Source organism: Balaenoptera borealis (genome assembly GCF_965194805.1).
Source record: "Balaenoptera borealis genome assembly, chromosome: 4".
Taxonomy (NCBI): domain Eukaryota; kingdom Metazoa; phylum Chordata; class Mammalia; order Artiodactyla; family Balaenopteridae; genus Balaenoptera; species Balaenoptera borealis.
In genome coordinates, this window is record NC_138861.1 from 64,428,921 (window position 1) to 64,448,536 (window position 19,616).

At 36.4% G+C, this 19,616-nt stretch overlaps 2 protein-coding genes across 3 annotated transcripts in view; both read left to right on the forward strand.

Moving 5' to 3' along the window:
• The window catches only part of LOC309627696 (transmembrane protease serine 11C-like), a gene marked incomplete at its 5' end in the record, with an annotated part of 128,659 nt that extends 110,086 nt beyond the window's left edge, over positions 1-18,573 (forward strand). The window contains 1 exon segment of the mRNA XM_082389849.1: positions 18,282-18,573.
• The window catches only part of UBA6 (ubiquitin like modifier activating enzyme 6), an 83,862-nt gene that overhangs the window by 6,036 nt on the left and 58,210 nt on the right, over positions 1-19,616 (forward strand). The window lies entirely within an intron of this gene.

Sequence of the window (19,616 nt, forward strand, 5' to 3'; positions counted from 1 at the left end):
CTACTTCTTACCATAGTTTATGCATTTACACCTGTTGTCTTTTCTTTTTTCTTTTTAGTTTATTTTTGGCTGGGTTGGGTCTTCATTGCTGCGTGATGGCTTTCTCTAGTTGCGGTGAGCAGGGGCTACTCTTCATTGCAGTACACGGGCTTCTTATTGTGGTGGCTTCTCTTGTTGTGGAGCACGGGCTCTAGGCGCGCAGGCTTCAGTAGTTGTGGTGCATGGGCCCAGTTGTTCCGCAGCATGTGGGATCTTCCCAGACCAGGGCTCGAACCTGTGCCCCTACATTGGCAGGCAGATTCCCAACCACTGCACCACCAGGGAAGTCCCCAAGGTCAATACTTTAAATACTATTTATTTATTCCTAAATACTGTCATTGAAATTTGTTTAATATTTACTAGGTATAAAAGTTTTTCCCAGATATGAATAACTGAATCTCAGGTTATAATTATTTGTAAACATTTAGGCTTTCCTATGAAACTGAAACTCTATAAAATCTACAAATCTTGAATTTGTACATATTTGTCTGATATTTGTACATATATTTAGGTAGGAAATATTTTTAGGGCAGTTTCAATACTTACTTTAACAAAGTGGCTTGCTAAATATATCTCACTTTTTTCTTATTACTCAATCTTAAATTACCTCATAGTTACTGATCAACTAAACCTGAAATTATTCTCAGAATCTAAAGATTTCTTTTTTGGGGTGGCGGAGCACTTCTAACAGCATTCTGGGCCCCATCTCTCTTTAATTTTGCATCTTTATGGCCAGTAAATTGTTGGGTGAGTTAGACAGCTAGTTAGACTTGAGCCAGTTCTGTAGATCTGCCCATTTCTTTTCCTCTGAAGATATGCCTGAGCCTGCTAATCCCAAGATTTATCTAAAGAAATGAATGAGTCCCAATTTAGGACTCAAGCCTTGGTTTTCTAACTCTCCTTTTACCAAAGAACTCTCTGTTGGAGGTAATTAAAACTAATTCAGATAGTGATAAAATGATACTTTGCTGTCTCTTTTTTTATGCTCCTTGCATATAGGTTCCTGTGTAGAGATCACTATATGAACAAGGCGTGAATATCAGAGCAGCATCAGGGCATTCTTAGCTTTCTGGATTAATACAGTCATAATAGTATCAAAACTGTGTGTATTCTCGTGTAATACTAGAGGAAACTTCTCTGGCTTTTGAGATAACAGTTTTTCTGGATTTGCTTCTACTCCTCTTGACTTCTTTCTCAGACTTTTCTTAGTCTGCTCTTGCTTTGCCTGCACTATAAATGCCAGGTTCCAATTTGAGGATTTTTCTCTCAGTTCATACTCTAGTTCACATCCATTTCCATGATTTTAGCTTTCTGTCTATATTTGAGTCCCTTTCTTCAGCTTTCTTCTTCCAAGCTCAAGACCTTTGTTTTTAAATGCACACAAGGTGCTGTTTTTTTGTTTGTTTGTTTTGGCTGTGTCGGGTCTTAGTTGAGGCACGCGGGATCTTTTCATGACGGCACACAGTCTGCTCAGATTTCTCTCTAGTTGTGATGTGCAGGTTTTCTCTCTCTAGTTGTGGCACACAGGCTCCAGGGCACATGGGCTCTGTAGGTTGCAGCACATGGCCTCTCTCGTCGAGGTGAGCAAGCTCAACAGTTGTGGCACTTGGGCTTAGTTGCCCCGTGGCATGTGGGACCTTAGTTCCCCGACCAGGGATTGAACCCGCATCCCCTGCATTGGAAGGCGGATTCTTTACCACTGGACCACCAGGGAAGTCCCACAAGGTGCTTTAAAGGTAAACCAGGCAGATGTTCAGCAAATAACTACTTTTTTTTTTTAATTGACATATAGTTGATTTACAATGTTGTGTTAGAATATCTACTTCTTAGAGAAACACTATGGTACAGTGAAATGAACATGGTCTCTGGATTTAGAGGAGAAAGTTCACATCCAATCCTGACATTTATATGAACCGAAACTAGTTATTTAATCTTTCTGCTTCTCATACTTCTCATGTGTAAATAAGAATAATAACATCTCTTAAGAATAATATCTAAGTCTTAAAGTGTTCACCCAAAAACTTAATATAAAATTTTCAGCATTAAGTAGCACTCAACACCATTGGAATCCTTTTCCTTCCCTCTTCCCATTCCCAAGCTTAATTAAATGGTGCCACACCCACTCGGTAACCTAAGCTAGAAACCTTGGTGTCATCTTAGGTTATTCCCTATTTGTCATCTTCCAAATTAAATTTTTTAAATCCTTTCAGTTCTTTTTAAACAACTCTTAATTCCAGTTCTTTCATTTTCTCTCCCTGCATTTGGAATCTCTCAATTGAACTATTATAATATTCTCTTATGTGTTCTCTTTAGAACTATTCTTGTCTCTAATCCATCTTTCATAAGTTATTCAAAGTTGTATTTTTGGCACTTACCTTGGAGTCCATGGCTTCTTGGCTTAAAATCCTTAAATGATTCCCTATAATCTACATTGATGAGGCCAAACTGTACAATATACATTTAAGCCCTTTTATGGATACAGCATAACAGTGGCTGACAGTTTGAACTTAGGTATTAGATCTGAATTTGAATCATTCTCCATCATTTATTAGTGTATGATCTTAGGTTACTTAACCTTTAAGTCCAATCATTTCTTTCATTTATTCATTAAATATTTAATGAGAAAATGTGCACAAATTGCAAATAAATTATGAAGACTAGTACTGTACCTATGAATTCAGTAGCTTCTAATTTACCATGAGTTATGGCCATATCTTTCTTTTTAGCCTCCATGTCACTTCTCACCACTTTACACTCTGACATCCTATTCTTTAGCCTTGTTCAGAATTTATGTATATATTGTCAAGGTTTAGGATTTGATCTTGCCCTATTTACAAGCTAAAAGCTAGCCTATTATTGTTTAGTGGGTGATAGCGTAAGGTGTGAAACATCTGGGTCAGAGAGAGGATTTCATTACTTATAGCAAACAGCATGGGCATCAGCCTGGTATTGGTTCTCCTTGCTCTCACGTCCCATGGGAGTGATGCCATGGGCCCAGATGGATGCTTGGTACATATATCACTGCTGAGGAACACTGAATTTGGGGGACCCACCCAAAGCAGTAATCAAGCCTGCTCTTTGTCTTGGAGAGAGATTCACCTTATACCTCAAAGTTAAATACAACCCTGAGAAAAGGCCAAGTGAAGAGTAGTCAGGACATTGCCCACTAGGCATACCTAGAGAGACATCTAGGAGTTGAAAGACCCATGAAGGAGTGTCTCCCAACATAAATACGTATTTTTCCACAGTTTTATTGAGGTATAAATTAATATAAAGTAAACTGTACATATTTAAAGTGTACAATTTGATGTGTTTTGACATGTGTATATACTCATGAAATCATCACCACAACCTAGATAACATCGATCAAAGCTAAACATTTTCTTTGTGCTCCATTGTAATCCCTTCCTCTCTTCTCTCTCCAGCTACCATTTGCCCCAGGCAACCACTCATCTGCTTTTTGTAGTGTAGAATAGTTTTCATTTTCTAGAATTTTATATAAATGGAATAATACAGTATGTACACCTTTGGGAGGTCTGGCTTCTTTCACTTAGCCTAATGATTTTGAGACTCATATATGATGTCGTATCAGTAATCTGTTCTTTTTTATTGCTGAGTTATATTCTATTGTATGGATATACTGCAATTTATTTAACCGCTTAATAATTTTTGATGGGCATTTGAGTTGTTTCCAGGTTTTGGCTATTACAGATAAGGCTGCCATGAGAATTTATATACAAGTTTTAGGGTAGACATATGCTTTCATGTATTCTTAGATAAATACCTAGAAATGAATGCTGAGTTGTATGGTAGGTGTATTTCTTAACCTTTTAAGAAATGCTGGATTTAAGAAGTTTGCCTAGGAGGAGACCTTCAAGGTGGCGGAGGAGTGAGATGTGGAGATCACCTTCCTCCCCACAAATACATCAAAAATACATCTACATGTGGAACAACTCCTACAGAACACCTACTGAACACTGGCAAAAGACCTCAGACTTCCAAACAGCCAAGTGGCTGACAGGTCTTGGTGCTCCGCCGGCATGTCAGGCCTGGCCTCTGAGGTGGGAGAGCCGAGTTCAGGACATTGGACCACCAGAGTCGTCCCAGCCCCACGTAATATCAATCAGCGAGAGCTCTCCCAGAGATCTCTGTCTCACGCTAAGACCCAGCTCCACTCAATGACAAGCAAGCTCCAGTGCTGGACACCCCATGCCAAACAACTAGCAAGACAGGAACACAACCCCACACATTTAAAAGAGAGGCTGCCTAAAATCATAAAAAGGTCACAGACACCCCAAAACACACCACTGGACATGGTCCTGCCCACCAGAAAGACAGGAGGCAGCCTCATCCACCAGAACACAGGCACCAGTCCCCTCCACCAGGAAGCCTACACAACCCACTGAACCAACCTTAGCCACTGAGGACAGACACCAAAAACAACAGGAACTACGAAAAGGAGTAAAAGCCTGCGAAAAGGAGACCCCAAACACAGTAAGTTAAGCAAAATGAGAAGACAGAGAAATATGCAGCAGATGAAGGAGCAAGGTAAAAACCCACCAGACCAAACAAGAATTCAGAGTAATGATAATAAAGATGATCTAAAATCTTGGAAATAGAACAGAGAGAATACAAGAAACGTTTAACAAGGACCTAGAAGAACTAAAGAGCAAACAAAAAATTATGAACACCACAATAAATGAAATTAAAAATTCTCTAGAAGGAATCAATAGCAGAATAACTGATGAAGAAGAAGAAATAAGTGACCTGGAAGATAAAAGAGTGGAAATAACTACCGCAGAGCAGAATAAAGAAAAAAGAATGAAAAGAATTGAAGACAGTCTCAGGGACCTCTGGGACAACATTAAACGTACCAACATGCCAATTATAGGGGTCCCAGAAGAAGAAGAGAAAAAGAAAGGGACTGAGAAAATATTTGAAGAGATTATAGTTGAAACTTCCCTAATATGGGGAAGGAAATAGTCAATCATGTCCAGGAAGCGCACAGAGTCCCATACAGGATGAATCCAAGGAGAAACATGCCAACACACATATTAATCAAAGTATCAAAAATTAAATACAAAGAAAAAATATTAAAAGCAACAACAGAAAAGCAACAAATAACATACAAGGGAATCCCCATAATGTTAACAGCTGATCTTTCAGCAGAAACTCTGCAAGCCAGAAGGGAGTGGCGGGACATATTTAAAGTGATGAAAGGGAAAAACCTACAACCAAGATTACTCTACCCAGCCAGGATCTTATTCAGATCCGACGGAGAAATTAAAACCTTTACAGAGAAGCAAAAGCTAAGAGAATTCAGCACCACCAAGCCAGCTTTACAGCAAATGCTAAAAGAACTTCTCTAGGCAGGAAACACAAGAGGAGGAAAAGACCTACAATAGCAAACCCAAAACAATTAAGAAAATGGTAATAGGAACATGTATATCAATAATTACCTTAAATGTAAATGGATTAAATGCTCCAACCAAAAGACATAGACTGGCTAAATGGATACAAAAACAAGACCCATATATATGCTGTCTACAAGAGACCCACTTCAGACCTAGCAACACATACAGACTGAAACTGAGGGGATGGAAAAAGATATTCCATGCAGATGGAATCAAAAGAAAGCTGGAGTAGAAATTCTCATATCAGACAAAATAGACTTTAAAATAAAGACTACTACAAGGGACAAAGAAGGACACTACATAATGCTCAAGGGATCAATCCAAGAAGAAGATACAACAGTTGTAAATATTTATGCACCCAACATGGGAGTACCTCAATATATAAGCCAAATGCTAACAACCATAAAAGGGGAAATCGACAGTAACACAATAATACCAGGGTACTTTAACACTCCACTTTCACCAATGGGCAGATAAACCAAAATGAAACTAAATAAGAAAACACAAGCTTTAAATGATACATTAAACAAGATGGACTTAATTGACATTTATAGGACATTCCATCCAAAAACAACAGAATACACTTTCTTTGCAAGTGCTCACGGAACAGTCTCCAGGATAGATCATATCTTGGGTCACAAATCAAGCCTTGGTAAATTTAAGTAAATTGAAATCCTGTCAAGTGTCTTTTCAGACCACAGTGATATGAGACTATATATCAATTACAGGAAAAAAACTGTAAAAAATACAAACACATGAAGGCTAAACAGTATGCTACTAAGTAACCAAGAGATCACTGAAGAAATGAAAGAGGAAATCAAAAAATAACTAGAAACAAATGATAATGAAAACATGATGGCCCAAAACCTATGGGATGCAGCAAAAGCAGTTCTAATAGGGAAGTTTATAGCAATACAATCCTACCTGAAAAAACAGGAAAAATCTCAAATAAACAGCCTAACCTTACATCTGAAGCAATAGAGAAAAAAGAACAAAAAAACCCCAAAGTTAGCGAAGGAAAGAAATCATAAAGATCAGATCAGAAATAAGTGAAAAAGAAATGAAGGAAACAATAGCAAATATCAGTAAAACTAAAAGCTGGTTCTTTGAGAAGATGAAATTGATAAACCATTAGCCAGACTCATCAAGAAAACAAGGGAGAAGACTCAAATCAACAGAATTAGGAATGAAAAAGGAGAAGTAACGACTGATACTGTGGAAATACAAAGGATCATGAAAGATTACTACAAGCAACTCTATGCCAATAAAATGGACAACCTGGAAGAAATGGACAAATTCGTAGAAATGCACAACCTTCCGAGACTGAACCAAGAAGAAATAGAAAATATGAACAGACCGATCACAAGCACTGAAATTGAAACTGTGATTAAAAATCTTCCAACAATCCAAAGCCCAGGACCAGATGGCTTCACAGGCGAATTCTATCAAACATTTAGAGAAGAGCTAACACCTATCCTTCTCAAACTCTTCCAAAATATAGCAGAGGGAGGAACACTCCCAAACTCACTCTACGTGGCCACGATCACCCTGATACCAAAACCAGACGAAGATGTCACAAAGAAAGAAAACTACAGGCCAATATCACTGATGAACATAGGTGCAAAAATCCTTAACAAAATACTAGCAAACGGAATCCAATAGCACATTATAAGGATCATACACCGTGATTAAGTGGGGTTTATCCCAGGAATGCAAGGATTCTTCAATATTCACAAATCAATCAATGTGATACACCATATTAACAAATTGAAGAATAAAAACCATATGATCATCTCAATAGATGCAGAAAAAGCTTTCAACAAAATTTAACACCCATTTATGATAAAAACCCTCCAGAAAGTAGGCATAGAGGGAACTTATCTCAACACAATAAAGGCCATATATGACAAACCCACAGCCAACATCGTCCTCAGTGGTGAAAAACTGAAACCATTTCCGCTAAGATCAGGAACAAGACAAGGTTGCCCACTCTCACCACTGTTATTCAACAATGTTTTGGAAGTTTTAGCCACAGCAATCAGAGAAGAGAAAGAAATAAAAGGAATCCAAATTGGAAAAGAAGAAGTAAAGCTGTCACTGTTTGCAGATGACATGATACTATACATAGAGCATCCTAAAGATGCTACCTGAAAACTACTAGAGCTAATCAATGAATTTGGTAAAGTAGTAGGATAAAAATTAATGCACAGAAATCTCTTGTATTCCTATACACTAATGATGAAAAATCTGAAAGAGAAATTAAGCAAGCACTCCCATTTACCATTGCAACAAAGAGAATAAAATACCTAGGAATAAACCTACCTAGGGAGACAAAAGACCTGAATGCAGAAAACTGTAAGACACTGATGAAAGAAATTAAAGATGATACCAACAGATGGAGAGATATACCATGTTCTTGGACTGGAAGATTCAACATTGTGAAAATGACTATACTACCCAAAGCAATCTACAGATTCAATGCAATCCCTATCAAACTACCAATGGCATTTTTCACAGAATGAGAACAAAAAATTTCACAATTTGTCTGGAAACACAAAAGACCTGAATAGCCAAAGCAATCTTGAGAAGGAAAAACGGAGCTGGAGGAATCAGGCTCCCTGACTTCAGACTATACTACAAAGCTACGGTAATCAAGACAGTATGGTACTGGCACGAAAACAGAAATATAGATCAATGGAACAGGATAGAAAGCCCAGAGATAAACCCACGCACATATGGTCACCTTATCTTTGATAAAGGAGGCAAGAATATACAATGGAGAAAAGATAGCCTTTTCAATAAGTGGTGCTGGGGAAACTGGACGGCTGCATGTAAAAGAATGAAATTAAAACACTCCCTAACACCATACACAAAAATAAACTCAAAATAGATTAAAGACCTAAATGTAAGGCCAGAGACTGTAAAACTCTTAGAGGAAAACATAGGCAGAACACTCTATCACAGCAAGATCCTTTTTGTCCCACCTCCTAGAGAAATGGAAATAAAAACAAAAATAAACAAATGGGACCTAATGAAACTTAAAAGCTTTTGCACAGGAAAGGAAACCATAAAGAAGTCGAAAGGACAACCCTCAGAATGGGAGAAAATATTTGCAAATGAAGCAACTGACAAGGAATTAATCTCCAAAATTTACAAGCAGCTCAATATTAAAAAAACAAACCACCCAATCCAGAAATAGGCAGAAGAACTAAATAGACATTTCTTCAAAGAAGATACACAGATTGCCAACAAATGCATGAAAGTATGCTCAACATCGCTAATCATTAGTGAAATGCAAATCAAAACTACAGTGAAGTATCACCTCACACCAGTCAGAATGGCCATCCTCAAGAAATCTACCAACAATACATGCTGGAGAGGGTGTGGAGAAAAGGGAACCCTCTTGCACTGTTGGTGGGAATGTAAATTGATACAGCCACTATGGAGAACAGTATGGAGGTTCCTTAAAAAACTGAAAATAGAACTGCCTTACGACCCAGTAATCCCACTACTGGGCATATACCCTGAGAAAACCATAATTCAAAAAGAGTCATGTACCACAATGTTCATTGCAGCTCTATTTACAATAGTCAGGACATGGAAGCAACCTAAGTGTCCATCGACAGCTGAATGGATAAAGAAGATGTGGCACATATATACAATGGAATATTCCTCAGCCATAAAAAGAAACGAAATGGAGTTATTTGTAGTGAGGTGGATGGACCTAGAGTCTGTCGTACAGAGTGAAGTAAGTCAGAAAGAGAAAAACAAATACCGTATGCTAACACATATATATGGAATATATAAAATGGTTATGAAGAATCTAGGGGCAGGACGGGAATAAAGACGCAGACCTACTAGAGAATGGACTTGAGGACATGGGGAGGGGGAAGGGTAAGCTGAGACGAAATGAGAGTGTGGCACTGACATATATACACTACCAAATGTAAAATAGATAGCTAGTGGGAAGAAGCCACATAGCACAGGGAGATCTGCTCGGTGCTTTGTGTCCACCTAGAGAGGTGGGATAGGGAGGGTCGGAGGGAGACTCAAGAGGGAGGGGATATGGGGATATATGTATACATATAGCTGGTTCACTTTGTTATACAGCATCAACTAACACAACAATGTAAAGTAATTATACTACAATAAAGATGTTAAAAAAAAAAGGAAGAAATGCCAAAATGTTTTCCAAATGCTTGTACCACTTTACATTCTTACCAGTAGCGTATGAGGGTTGGAATTGCCCCACATGTTCACTGAGCACCTGCTATGGTCAGTCTTTTTAATTTTGGCATTCTAGGGTGTATATAATAGTATTATGTTGTGGTTTAATTTGCATTAATGACTAACGATCTTGAGCATCTTTTCATGAGCCTATTTGCCATCTATCTACTTTGGTGAAATGTCTCTCTAAATCTTTTGCCTCTCTTTTTTTTGTTACGTTGTTTGTCTTAGTGAGTTCTTTATGGTGTATGTTCTCTATGAGGACATCTATGAGAGTGTCCTTTGTTATCTATATGATTGCAGATATTTTCTTCTAGTTTGTGACTTGTCTTTTTTTTTTATAACAGTGTCTTGCAGAGCAACATTTTAATTCTAGTGAGATACAACTTTTTAGTATATACTGCCTGCTTTTTGTTGTCCTACTTAAAATATGTTTGTGGGCGTTTCCTGGTGGCCTAGTGGTTAGGATTCCAGGCTTCCAGTGCTTTGGCCCGGGTTCAGTCCCTGGTTAGGGAACTGAAATCCTGCACGCTGTGCAGCTCAGCCAAAATAAATAAATAAATTAATTAATTAAATTAAAAAATAAAAGGTGTTTGCAAAACTCAAGGACACTAAGACTTTCTCCAGTGTTATCTTTTTGAAGTTTCGTGGAATTAACTCTTAAATTTAGGTGTATGATCCATTTCAAGTTAATTTTTGTACATGGTGTGAAGTGGGGGGTCAAGGTTTATTTTTTTCCATATTGCTCTCCGATGTCTCAGCACCATATGTTGAAGATTTTTCCATTCCCATTGAATTCCCTGCATATCTTTGGCAGAATTCAATAAATTAAATATCTTTGGCTTTATTTCTGGAATCTTCTATTTCAGTGATATATGTGTCTCTCTTCATGCCAGTACCACACTGTCTTGATTACCGTGGGTTTATCATAGATTGTGGAATCTGGGAGTAAAATTTCTCCAACTTTGATGTCTTTTGCAAAGTTTGTTGGGCTCTGTTAGGTTCTCTGAATTTCTACAGCTTGTCAATTCTTTAAAAAAAAAAAAATCCTGGAATTTTGTTTGAGATTGTGTTGAGTCTGTAGTTCAGTTCTGAGAACATTGATGTTTTAACTGTTGAACTTTAAGAATTTTTTTTTTTTTTACCGCTAAATACTTCAGTGTGTATTTCCTAAAAACAAGAACATTCTCTTATATAAACACAGCATAATGATGAAAATCAGGAAATTAACATCAATACAGGACTATTAGCTAATTTTCCAGGCTTATTCGCATTTCATCAGTTGTCCTAAAAATATCTTTTACAGAAATGAAAATCCCAGATCACATATTACATTCACTTGTCAAGCCTGTTTAGTCTCCTTCAATTGGGAGCATGCTTTAAGAATCTTTAATATGGTATGTCTGTCAGTTTATTTCTGTACTGTCTTTAGTAGTGTTATATAGTTACCAGTGCAAAGATCTTGCATAATTTTTATCAAATTAATCCCTAAGTATTTGTATTTTTTATACTATTGTAAAGTAAATGGTAATTTTTGAATTTCAATTTCTCGTTATTCATTATTCTTAAATTGGAGCACAATTGATTTTTGCATATTTACTTCTTATCTTGCAATCTTGCTAATCTCACTTATTAGTTCTAGTAAAATTTTCTGCAAATTCCATAGCATTTTCTAGACAGTCGTGTTGTTTGAAAATAAAGAAATTTTACTTCCTCTTTTACAGTTTGGGTGCCTTTTGTTTCTATGTCTTGCTTTATTACAGTGGCTAGAACCTTCAATACAGTGTTGAATGGAAGAGGTAAAGGCAGGCAACCTCTCTTTCTTCCTGATCTTTGGTGGAAAACATTCATTCCTCCATAAGGAGTATGATGTTAGCTACAGGTTTTTCATAGATACCCTATTAGGTTGAGGAAGTGCCCTTCTATTACTGGTTTGCTTAGAGTTTTGTTGTTTTTTAAAATCAGAAATCGGTATTGTTTGTCAAACACTTTTTCTGCGTTCATGGAAGTGATTATATGGTTTTTCTTCTTTAGTCTTTTAATGTTGTGAATTACAATTGTGTCTTTTAGAGTATTATAGTACCCTTGCATTCTGTTTCTAGGATAAAGCTCACTTGATCATGATGTATTTTTACATGTATATATAAAAAATCTGTTAAGAAGTTTTGCAACTATGTACGTGAGGGATACTGGTGTTGAGTATTTTTAACTTGAATGATTTTGTCTGGTTTTGGTATCAGGGTGATGCTGACCTCACAGAATAAGCTGAGAGGTGTTTCTTCTTCAAATTTCTAGAAAGTTTGTGTAGAATTGGTATTTTTTTCTTAAATTTTTGGTAGAATTCACAATGAAGCTGTCTTTGGAGTTTTCTTTGTGGGAAAGTTTTTAACTACATATTAAACAGCTAATAGATAAACGGATATTCAGGTAATATATTTTTTCTTGAGTGAACTTTAATAGTTTGTGTCTTTCAAAGAATGTGTTCATTTATCTTAGTGGTTGAAATTAGTGGCATAAAGTTGTTTGTAATATTCCCAGAATATCCTTTTCAGTGTCTGTAAGATCTGAATGATGTTCCCTTGCTCATTCCTGATAATGGTAATTTTTCTGTCTTCTCTTTTTTCCTGATCATTCTGGCTAGAGGTTTATCAATTTTATTGTCTTTTCAGAGAACCAGCTTTTAGTTTAATTAATTTTTTAATACTTCTTCTGTTTTGTATTTCAGTGATTTCTGTTCTTTTGAGGGTTTTTTCCTGCTTATTTTTAGTTTAATTTGCTCTTTTTCTAATTTCTTAAGGTAGAAGTTGAGATCATTGATTTTTGAGACCCTTCTTTTTTAATATATCCATTTCATGCTAAAATTTTTCTTTTGAGCACTGCTTTGTTATGTATTTGACAGGTATGTGTTCATTTTCATTCAGTTCGGAAAACTTGTAATTTTCTTTTGATTTCTTTGACACATGCTTCATTTAGAAGTGTCTTATTTGTTTTCCAAATATTGAGGAATTTTTCCAGAGATCTTTCTATGCTTGATCTCTAATAACTCCACTGTTATCAGTGGGCATAATTTGTGTGACTTAAATTTTTTTTTAAAGTTTTTTAGTGCAGAATATGGTCTATCTTGGTCAATGTTCTGTGTGTATTTGGAAAGAATGTGTATTCTGTTATTTATTGGATTGTCCTATCAATGTCAATTAGGTCAAATGATTAATAGTGTTGTTCAGCTCTTCTGTATCATTACTGATTTTCTGTCATTCTTTATATCAGTTACTGAGAGAGTGGTGTTGTCCATAATTTCCTGTTTGTATATTTCTTAGTTCAGTTCTACCAGTTTTTGCTTCACGTAGGTTGAAGCTCTGTTATTAGTGCATAAACATTTAGAATTGTTATGTCCTCTTGATGTATTGACCATTTTATCATTATGAAATGGCCCTCTGTATCCTGGTGATTTTCTTTGCTCTGAAATCTGTTTATCTGATATTAAAAGTCTGCTTTTCTCTTGATTATTGGTAGCATGATATCTTTTTCCACCCTTTGACTTTCATTTGTATATTTAAATTGGGCTCCTTATAGATAGAATATAGTCGGATTTTTCTTTTTATTCAATCTGACAGTCTTTTTTTTTTTAATTAATTAATTAGGCCTCATTGGGTCTTAGTCGTGGCGCGCAGGCTCTTCATTGCAGCGTGGGGGCTTCTTTAGTTGTGGCGCACAGGCTTCTCTCTAGTTGTGGCATGCGGGCTCCAGAGCGCGAAGGCTCAGTAGTTGTGGCACGAGGGTTTAGTTGCCCCGCAGCTTGTAGGATCTTAGTTCCCTGATGAGGGATCAAACCCACATCCCCTGCATTGAAAGGCATTTTCTTCACCATTGGACCACCAGGGAAGTCCCTGACAGTTTGTCTTTTAATGGAGTGTTTACACTATTTATATTTAATGTGGAATGTTGATACCGTTTTTGCTGTTTGTTTTCTAATTGCTTATTCTGTTACTGGTGTTCCTTTTTTTCTCTCTCTCCTTTTTTTTTGTTGAATAATTGAGTATTTTAATTATATTTTATCTCCTTTAATTGGCATGTTACTCTACAGGTGTCCCTCACTATCCGGGGAGGATTGGTTCCAGGAGCCTCCATGTACACCAAAATCCATGGATGCTCAAGCCTCTTACATCAAGTGATGTAGTACAATGAATACAGTTGGCCCTCCATATCCTCAGATGTGAATATGGAGGGCTGACTGTATATTTATTGAAAAAAATCAACATATAAGTGGACCCACACAGTTCAAACCTGTGTTGTTCAAGAGTCAACTGTACTTCTTTCTTTTGCCTTTTTTAGTGATTACTTTGTAGTTTATAGTGTACATCTTTAATGTGTCACAGTGTATGTTCAAATCTTATTCTGTCACTTCCTGTATGACATAAGAATGTTACAACAGTGTACTTCTGTTTTTCCTGTTCCAGGATTTGAGTTATTGTTGTCTTAACATTTTACTTCTACTTATGTTATAAACTCACAGTACATTATTGTTTTTGGCTTAAGCAGTCAATTATCGTTAAAAGAGATTTAAAAAATAAAGAAAAGGGGGTTTTGTATTTATCCATAGATTTGTCATTTCTGATATTCTCTATTCCTTTGTGTAAATTAAGATTTCCATCTGGTATCATTTTCCTTCTGCCTGAGGATTTGCTATAACATTTCTTATAGTGAAGGTCTGCCAGCAATGAATTCTTTCACCTTTTGTGTGTCAAATGAAGTCTTTACTTCCTTTTTTTGAAATTGAGTATAGAATTTTAGGTTGACAGTGTCTTCCTTTCAGTGTTCTAAAAATGTTGTGCCACTGCCATCTGATTTGTACTGCTTTCCTGGGAGAAAGTTGTCATTTGTACCTTTCCTCTGCATGATCTGTTTTCTCTGATTTTTTAAATATTTCCTCATCATCCCCAGTTTTAAACAATTATGATATGCATTGGTATAGTTTTCTTTATACATCTTGTTCTTTGTTTGCATCATGGTCTGTGAGTTTATTGTGTTCCTGGAAAATTTTTAACTGTTTAGTTCTTCAGTTATGTTTTTCTCTCCCCCTTTCTCTAGTCTCTTTCAGGGACCTCAGTTTCACATATATTAGACCAAGTGAAGTTGTGCCGTAGCTCATTTAAGCTCTGGGTTTTGGGGTTTGTTTGGGTTTTTTTTCCAGTCTTTTTTGTTTTCATCTCTGTGTTTCATTTTGTAAAGTCTATTGCCATGTCTTCAGGTTCACTTCTGCAGTGTCGAATCTGTTGTTAATTCCATTTAGAGTATTTTTCATCTTAGATTTTATAGTTTTCATCTCTAAAAGTTTTGCTGCTTCTTGAGCATATGAATTATATTTTTAATTATTTTAATGTCTGTTTACACATTCTATCATCTGTCATTTCTAAATGTGTTCTATTGTTGATTTTTCTGTTCACTGTAAGTTGTATTTTCTTGCTCTTTTGCATATCTGTAATTTTTTAGTGTATGTCAGACATTATGAATTTTACTTTTTTGGTTGCTGGATAATCTTGAATTCCTTTAAATATTCTTGAGCTTTTTCAGGGACACAGTTAAATTACTTGAAAACAATTTTATTTTCTCAAGGCTTACTTACTTTTAAGCTTTGTTAGGTGAGATGAGAGGAGACTCAATTCTGAGGCTACTTTTCCCCCAGTATTGATGTAATATTTTTCAGAGTATTCTATCCAGTGCCCTCTGTATTATAGGTTTTCCATTTGGCTGGAGAGGAACACAAACTGTTTCTGACCCTGTTTAAAAACAGTGATTGTTTCACTTGCACTTGTCACCTGGTTCTTTCCCCAGCTTGAGGTTGTTTCCTCATCTTAACTTAGCTGAAGACTCAAGGAGAACCCTCTACAGATGTCTGGTGTTCTCTCTGTGCATCTTTCTGCTCACAAATTCTAGCCTTGAATTCACAGCTCTGTCTCTTCAATTCAACAAGGAGACCACCAGGCTCTTCTTGAGTTTCCCTTCCTGCTCTGTCTCCTGGAAACTCTCCAGGCAGTGGCTAGGCAATCATAAAACTCACCTCATTTATTTTTCTTCTCTGAGATTACTGTCCTCAGTTACCTATTTTCCAGTGTCTCAAATCTGTTGTTTCATTTATATTGTCCAGTTTTCAGTTGTTTAAGGCAGAAAGAGGATAAATCTGGTCCCTGTTACTTAACCAAGGCCAGAAGTGGAAGTCTTAGGTACATACTATGTATCTCTTACCTGCCATTCTTTTTCATGCTTTTCTTTTTCCTAGCATAGAATGCTTTTCCTTCTTTGATTAATTTAACTCCTCTTAAGTCTTCAGATTTCAACCTGAACCTCATTTGTGAAGCTTACCATGACCTCCACTGATAGAGATAATCACTTTCTCTTCTGTATTTCAGGTTCCCGTAGTTTCTGGTACTTCTGTATATAGTACTTAATAATGGATTATTTGATTATTTACCCCCCCCCACCAATAACATGTCACAGGCATCCTCCTAGGTATTTTATATATTTTATTTTAAATAATTTAATTTTCACAGTACCTCATGAGGTTGTTGCTATCTTGATCCCCACACAGTGCCAGTGCCTGCCTTGAAATAGATATTTTAATAAATTTATGAATGCCTGAAGATAATTGAAGTACATCCAGAAGATAGTGATTAGAGTGTTGAGGGGGACTCAGAATGATGCCATGTTTGGAATTGTTTAAGGAACTGGAGATGTTTAGCCTGGAGGAACCTGAATACCATCTTCAAATGTTTGGAGGGCTGTCACATCAAAGAGGGATTAGACAAGTTCCCTATGGCCCCAAGGAGGTAAAATTAGGACTAGTGGTGAAAACTACAGGGGGATATTGTACCTTCATTAAAGGGAGAATCTTTAATAAATAGGGCTCTTTAAAAGTAGAGTAGTTAGCCTTGGAAATTTCTTTTTTACTGGGTACATTCACTGATATGTTGCATGTCCATTTAATACAGTCAGCTGTAATGTATCAATGCTGGGCTTGAAGTTACACTCTCAGCTCTTTAAATCCCATCCGATAGGATTTAAGGGTCAATTGCAGAGTACCTGCCATTGCCTAGCACAAAGTAGGCACTTACTTAGTACCCTTCCCCTTGGTGGCCAACATTGAAAAGGCAGGTAATTTAATCAACTGTTGAGAATTTGTCTGAGATTATATGATTCTTTGAAAACCTTGGCTCATATATCTTAATTTTATTCTTTTATCTGGATGTTCTTTGTCATTTATAACCACGTTTGTGTCACGGCTATTCATTATTTACCTAAGTAATCTTAAAAATAATTGATGAAGACAAGTGTGAGATGAAAAACATATTTTTCTAATGTAGTTTTTGTGACTGTGAATGTAGAAAAAAGAATTCAAGCCCCCTGCTTAGTAGAGCATAAAAGTGTTGTTCTTGTGTGCCAATTCATTTCTTTCATTAATTTAGCAAATTGGTTTTGTGTGTCTGTTATGCGCCAGGCCCTGTTAGTCAATGGGGATACAGTAGTAAATAAGGCAGGCCCTGTCTTAAGGAATCTACATCTCCTAGGAAAAATAGACAAATAGTGAAAATACACTGTGTTAATTGTTATAATAGATTGAATGTAGGGTGTTATGGATGCACACAAAAGATGATCTAACACTGTTTTAAGAAAGTTTAGGGGTATCAGGGGAAGTATCATGGGGGAAAATAATATATAATTTGAGACCTGAGGACAAGTAGGAGTTATTCAGGCATAAAATAGTGGGGGAGAGGAATATTCCAGAAAAACGTCTATCAGCCAAAGAGAAAATACGTTTGGAGAACTGGAAACCTTTAGTACACCTGGAACATGGAGTTTGCTGGTAGAGTGACAAAAATGAGACTGGAGAGCCAAGCAGGGACTAGATTATGAACAGCTTTGTGACTAATATTAGAGTCTAGACTTTATCTTAAGGGAAATAGGAAACCACTGGAGTTTTTAAAGCAGGAAAATGATTTGACCAGATTTGTATTCAGAAAAGTCATTCTGTCTTTCTTAGTTGGAAGTTAATAGGTAATATGTAAAACTGAAAAATCAAGAAATAAAAGTACAAACATGTTATTGAGAAAGAAGGGGGTTAATATTAGAAGAAATAACTAAAAGAATTGAGGGTGGTTGTTCTTAGGACTTGGGAATCAGGGTAGGGAAGAGTTAGGTCAGGAACTGATTTTTTTTTCTTCCTGTAAGCCTTGTAGAATGATTTAACTTTCTTAATCTATGTGCAGTGTAGTATAGTGGTTAAGAATATGGATGCTAAGACCAGACTGCCTGGGTTGAATCTTGCCTCCACTATTTATAAGTTGCTTAATTTCTCTATGATTAAGTTTTCCTCTCTGTAAAAATGGGAATAATAATAGAACTTATAGAATTTTTGTGAGGATTAAATGAGTTAATACAAATAAAACACTAAAACAGTGCATGGCGTGTAATAAACACTGAGTTTTAGCTGTTATTCTTACATGTCAGCACTGTTCAGGTACTGATATATAAGGAGGATAGACAAATTTACAATCATAGTGGGGCATTTTTTAAATGTTGCTTTTAGTAATCAAGAGAACAAGCGAGGGGCTTCCCTGGTGGCGCAGTGGTTGAGAATCCGCCTGCCAATGCAGGGGACACGGGTTCGAGCCCTGGTCTGGGAGGATCCCACATGCCGCGGAGCAACTGGGCCCGTGAGCCACAACTACTGAGCCTGCGCGTCTGGAGCCTGTGCTCCGCAACAAGAGAGGCCGCGATAGTGAGAGGCCCGCGCACCGCGATGAAGAGTGGCCCCCGCTTGCTGCAGCTAGAGAAAGCCCTCGCACAGAAACGAAGACCCAACACAGCCATAAATAAAATTAAAAAAAAAAAAAAAAAAGAGAGAACAAGCGAACAAAAAGAACAGGTATAGATTTCATCAACATGATTATTAAGATTAATCTAATGCACATATAAGGAGTGTTGTATCTAACAACTGTAGAGTACACATTCTTTTCAAGAATACATGGAACATTTGTAAAATTGACCAAAGAAATTCTCAAATATTAAAGAGTGAAAATTATATAGATGGTGATGTCTATTCACAATACATTTAAGCTAATAGTCAACACAAAAAATAATTGTAAAATTCCTCATAAAATTATAAATTTAAAAATACACTTCAGATGAACCCATAAGTCAAAAGAAGAATCATGATTAAAATTGGAGAATAGTAATTTAAAGTACTATGGATCAAAATTTGGGATGCTGTTTAAGATCAGTTAAAGTTCTACATGTGTATTTTAGAATAGAAAACCTAAAAATTAAGGAGTTTTTATTTCAGGAAACTCAGGGAATAAAAATAGAAAAGTAGAATTATTAGCGTAGGAAACATTTCAAAAGCCAAGTTCACAGGCAGTGGCCAAAGGCTAGCCCCCATAAGCAGGCTAAAGATTAGACCTGCTGTGTTAACTTTTTCCAGCACGTTAAGGATTTGAAACTATTGGGGCTTTGATACACTGCCAGGAGGAGAGTAAATTGGTACATCCACTTTGGAAAACAGTCTGGCATTATCTAATAGTTAACCGTGCATTTCCTCTCCTAGATATACGTGCTATAGAAACTACTACACTTGTACCATGACACATATATAAGAATACTCATAGTCTCATTATTGGTAACTGTCCAAAACTGTAGAATAGCTAAATTATGGTATATTATCACAATAGAATAGTACAGTGTAATAGAATACAACATGAAATGAAAATTAATGAACAGCTACATGGATATGAATAACTCATAAAAGTATTCAAATGATCCTGTTTATATAAAGTTCCAAAAGAGACAAAACTTAAATATATTGTTTAGGAATGCACAAATAAGGGTTGTAAGACTATATAATACACTGTTCTATACATACCATAGTAGATGTTCAATAAATAT